The sequence below is a fragment of the Cololabis saira genome, chromosome 18 (assembly GCF_033807715.1).
Source record: "Cololabis saira isolate AMF1-May2022 chromosome 18, fColSai1.1, whole genome shotgun sequence".
Classification (NCBI taxonomy): Eukaryota; Metazoa; Chordata; class Actinopteri; order Beloniformes; family Belonidae; genus Cololabis; species Cololabis saira.
Window position 1 is genome coordinate 14,667,392 of NC_084604.1, and position 6,000 is coordinate 14,673,391.

Genomic DNA, 6,000 nt, shown 5'->3' on the forward strand with positions numbered 1-6,000 from the left:
GGCAGGAGCTTTCAGTTTTCCATGAATATTTGTCTACCAAATCATTCCTTCTCCTTCAGGAGGTCACAGAGTGGCCACACGTCTCCTTAAACATCCTCAGTTTGTGTAAGAGACACTTGTATAAGATGCTGACCTTGCCATTACTCCTAAAGCTGGACGTTTTCCAGCATATAGATTAGGTACACCTGTTTGTTTATCTGCAACAAACATATCCAAGGCAAGTTCTTTTCTATAGCACATTTCCTGTACAAGACAATTCAAAGTGCTTTACATAAAGATTTAAAACAATGCATTTAAAGTAAGAGAGTTAAAAAGCAGAAATTAATGACAGACATGAAAAACTATTGAAAAAATTAGATGCAAGACATAAAGGTTGCAGTGCATTATGGTGGATTATTGAAAAGCAGCAGTAAACTAGAAAAGTTTTCAATCTTGATTTAAAAAATATAAAGCTGAGAGTTTCAGCTTCTTTAATGAATTCTGGGAGTTTGTTCCACAGGTGAGGAGCATAAAAGCTGAACGCCGCCTCACCGTGTTTCGTTCTAACTCTGGGTACAGAACATGGGCGTGACCCTGACGACCTGAGGGTTCTGGTTGGTCCATAATCGAGATTTATAAACCAGCTGCAGGATTTCCAGATTGATTTAATCAGTCGTAGAAACTCAATAGGCTCATAGGGCCCTTTTCATGCCCCTTTTGCAGCGTAATAAAGTTGGTTTCACACAAACTTGCTTATTTTGATGAAGGATTCAAGTAGACATTTTTTAAACACGCAGCACGGAAGAAGAAAGTCAACTGCAAACGAAAGGCTTTGCATTTTCCCATGCTTTTCTCCCCACACTCTAGGTGAAGGCGCGACGCTTCTGAAGGCAAAAGCAGCTGGTGGCAGGTACACGATGTGCAAGGAGTGAAGTTGGCAGCAAATACAGCACTAAGCTTCAAGCGAAGCTCCTCATTCAAAGAACAGCCTCTATGGATTTCCCTTTTTTGACATTGGGTTAGGGTTGCCACCTTTCACAAATAAAAATAAGACACCCCGATTTCAGCAGCGCAGGCGCCAAAAAAAAGGGACATCCCCAAAACTTCTAAACTGCATAGAAATGTATTTATTTTATATGAAAAAACAAAACGCTTTGATTTAAAGTTTAAAGTGCTTTAATAGCATTGAACTTGCATGACTGTACAGACATACAACCATACTAGCAACTGAAATGTTATGTATGTCCACATCAGCCAAGATGTAGAATATAGCCTACAGGTGAAGAATATGGTGTAAAAGTTAATTTATTTCATTTAATTAGCTTAAAAGGTGAAACTAATACATATATATTACATAGTCTCATTACAGGCAAAGCAAGATATGTTAAGCCTTTATTTTTTTATAATTTTGATGATGGAATTGTTTATTGATTTCATAAAATATTCTCTAATTTATTTTTTATTTGGAGTTTTCATAAACTTTGAGCCATAATCACCAAAATCATAACAAATAAAGGCTTGAAATATCTCACTTTGAATGTAGTGGGAAATAATATATTTGTTTCACCTTTAGTTAAATTTACTACGAATGAAGTTTTGCAATATATTCAAATTTTCCGACCTTCACCTGTGTATTATGACATCAATAAATAAGAGCATAATATATGTCTGTATTGGTTCAATACGGAATGCAACTTTTAATTCCCAATTCCCAACCCCTACCTGGAGGCGAACCCCGAGTCCTCCCCGCTGTCTGGCACACACACATAAAGATCTGGGCACAGACGCAGCAGGTCCTGTTGTCCCGCCACAAAGATTTTGCTGGCCTTAATGTTTCCTGTGTTTTATTTTGTTCATTATTGTTAAATTTAGTGTTGATGTGTGTGTGACAGACGTGTGTATGGGGCGTTAATGAAAATACGGAACAAATCACGTCCCGTATTATTTCAATACGGGACGCAACATTTTTTTCTCAAATAAAGGACAATTCCGTATTTTACGGGACGGGTGGCAACCCTGGTTTGGGTATGTGCATATCAGCAAATATGATGTGAAGACCTCTGTGGAATTTGTGGCCTTCATAAGCAGACGTGTCTGGATTGTAAGGAGGGCTTGTAAAGAAATTGTTTAGCCCAGTAAATCAATATATCAATGACATTTTTAACAGTCCTGTAAAAGTAAAATGTGATAAGTTATTGGTTGAAACCACTTCCGCCACTTTGTTGTTTTAGCAAAGAAATATCAGCTTCAGCTCAGGGTTGGGGTTGAGGAAGGTTGAAGGTTTGAGAGATGAATGACTGAAGACTCCATTATCCTCTATCCTCTATTTACGCACATTTCCCTCCCTGCCTCAGAAGGATGCAGAAAAACCAGTCCGAGCCCTTTTTACAGTGGAATTGAAAACTGTTGTGTGAACCAGGCTGTAAAATGGGTTTATTTATAAATTTAAACGCGAAGGCCAAAGGAGACTGACTCACTTTTGGGCCAGCTACTAATAGTCCTGACAGAACATTACTATGGAACCAACTTCCAATCTGGGTTAAGGAGGCTGACACCCTCTTCACCTTTAAAACCAAACTTAAAACCTTTCTGTTTAGTGAAGCCTCTAGTTAGTGTTTAGTAAACCTCTAGTTAGTATAAACTCTAGTGTGTTAGAGTCAGTAGTCATAGCTGCAGCTATAGAACAAGACTATAATAGTTAGTCTCAAATATAGCTTCGCAGTAGATATGCTGCTATAGGCCTATGCTGCAGGGGGGCACCGACATGATCCACTGGGCGGTGCCTCTCACCCTTCTTCTCTTCTCCCCTTTCCTACTTCGCTTCTCCTCTTCTATTTTTTATTTATTATAAGTATCTCATAGCCATCATTTTTGTCCATCGTTCTTGTAGTTTCTTGTGCTGGTCTGCCCCCTTGTTTTTTCTTTTGTGTATGTTTGCAGGCCGGAGCTTCAGGAGCTGCATGCTGGCCTGCAGTCCCACCCTCTGATCATCCCACTGCTGCTTCCACATGTCTGTGTGGATGTCTGACGTCCTGGCCTGGTCTTCCCCTTATAAGCCTGGTCCTGCTCAAGGTGTCTTCCCTCCTAAAGGGGAGTTTTTCATTGCCATTGTTTGGCTTAAGGTTTTTACCTGCCGTTGTTTATGTAATAATTGCTTGGGGGTCATGTTCTGGGTCTCTGGAAAGCGCCTAGAGACAACTTCTGTTGTATTAGATGCTATATAAATAAAATTGAATTGAATTGAACAGAAGATGGGCACAGGGATCAGCCAGTAAGTGGACAGCGCCTCGCCCCAGAGGTGAAAACTGCCTTACATCATACTCCTCCACTCCTGCAAATAGGAATTACTTTGTGCATATTTCAATGTTTGTTTAAAACAAACAAAAAGATGAGTAGAGGGACAATTCAGTTCAGTTCAACTCAAGTTAATCGATCCCCAAAGGAAAAGTACAATACAAATATACTACAAAAAAGTTATTTTCCTTATTATCAGTGTGATGGTGGTAACAAGGTCCAAAATGGAAATGAAGCCCTGGTTATCGCAAGGTGGTTCTAACTTTGTCCAGTTTTGCAGTGCAACATGCTTCAGTGGACACACACTGCTCTAGGAGCTGGAGATTTTTCAAATTTTAAAACTAGTTAACACCGTCAGGAACGTGGAGATTTACTGGAGGTTGACATGCGTTTTCCCCGTGTGATGCAGTTTTTCTTACACAGTATATTGCTCTGACAAAGGAATAGCTGTTGATATTTGTGTATTTTACAGGAGTGTGATGATTAATGCTACGTTATAACCAGTAATACAATGAGTCAAAGAGTGGAGTCCTCTCTCCGATTTGCATGGTGGTTGGCAAACAAAGCTGTGGTCGGATTCTGAACCAAGCAGGAAATGCTGTAAGTCCAACAAGAGCGGTCCACTGGACCGGGAAGGTTTTTTCAAGTGGCCTCTTGTGACTGTAACTTCTTTTATGGTCATGAATCTATCAGTGTTGTGACAACCCAGGGCAAAACGCAGCTTAAAATAGATAAGTAAAGACAAATTCATGAAAAACAGCAGAGTTGGAGCACATTTAATATCAATATGACGTTTATTCCGTGTGTGTGCAGCATCGATGCATTTCCACCATCTTTCGTTCCAACCCGCGATTCTACCAGTTAACTAACTTCTATAGATCTCCGACCCCTACTTGGTCTATCTTGTACAAGAAGATCAACAATGTTTTCTGACCCCATATTGTTTATTGATTTGTAAACCAACAACACTTGAAAGTCCTCCTGCCCCTCTTCTGGTCCTCCGTGGGGCTACTGGTGGCCTGGGTTCGGGTTTCTTCCTTGTCTGCTTCTGGTCTCTCGGGTGGCGTGGTTCTGCCCTCCCTCCTCCACTCTAGTTGCAATTCAGGTAAAGCCTTGTTTTCACTTTGCACACACACATACTACTCACTCACTCACTCACCTACATGCTCAGCCCACAGTTTCAGGGACAATAATCGCAGAAGCCTAGTCCTGATTTAGTTTTAGAGACCTAGAATGGTTGCCGTTTTTGTCCCTGCCTGTTTCTGTCTCTTGCAGATTCCAAAGGTTGTGTGCTTGTTGAAGCTTCAAACAATGATGGCAAAACTGGCTCTATAGGTGTATATTTAAAGCAAAAAGTATATTAAAGCAAAAAAAAAGCAAAAAAAAGTCTGTTCTATAGGTAACTGGTAGGAAGTGTAAAGATCTCAGAACAGGAGTTTTGCTTTTCCTTGTTCTGGTTAGAACTCGGCAGCAGCGTTCTGGATGAATCAAAGCTGTTTGATTGACAGAAGACTGTTACAGTAGTCACGTCTGCTGGATATGAAGGTATGGACGAGCTTCTCTGAATCTGCTCTGGATATCAGATCTCTGACTCGGGATATTTGTTTGAGCTGCTTTAGTCACAGTGTTAATGTGGCTACTGAAGCTCAGCTCTGTCTGAGTCCGTTAGAGATCTCAAGATTTCTATCCTGGGCTTTTATGTTGAGCTCTCTGTTGCCCTCGGGTCTTTATTCACAGCTCAGTGTCCCAGTTCCCCCGAAAGTGCTAAATGCTAAGTAGCTAAAGTGATGTCAGCTAACTGTTACCCATACATTAAAAAAAAAACTAAAACAAAACAAAAACAATTTAAAAAAAAAACAATTCTGCATCAATTGGAGGCTTAATCGCTCTACCTGATGAGTAGCATAGACATCCACTGGTTAGAGTCCACATGGATGTGAAATCTAACTATGAAAACCAAAACTGCTTTTTGAACCAGGTTGTAAAGTTAATCTCTGATGTAATTTCCAACATGGGAATCAATCGTATCACGTCATGACCACCAAGCTGAATGTAGCCCCTTCGTCAAAACCTACATCACCGATACTGGTTGTGTGATAACTTACAACTCTTCTTCAACTAAGTCACAACAGCTCTCTTCATTCAGAAGGACATGTACACCCTAAACAAGTCTGCAGCTTGTTGCAGGGCTCCATAATCAACATTCTCTCATATTGTCTAAATTATTTTTATTATTTATTATCTGAATGTCGGACCACAGCTCCAAATCTGATTATCATGAGTCGATGCTGAGTAAATTTATATTTATAATTTTATTTCAGTTATGTCAGTGACCATTGCGATTCTTCATTCTCTAAAGACTTGAACACCAATTCAATACTGTTCTTGTTTTATGAGCCTCATCACTCAGGGATGAAGTAAACATGGACTCATCAGACCACATTACCTTTTTTCCAGCGCTCCACTGTCGGAAGTTTGCTTTTCCAAAGGCTGCGCAGCTGTTAAGACTCAATAGTTTGAGTTATCTTCATATTCTGTGAGCAGAAATGATCTAAGAGCTCTCCGTTAATGCTAGTTCAAGAGATTTTGGTTAAACACTACATGCAACCCTGTTGTTGTATTATGTGTAGATAAATATACACGCAGTTGATCTCATATAAGAATCTAAAATATGTGTTTGGGAACCCTGTAAGTGAAATAATTGAAGGGGTAGTGCTGTGGAAGTGG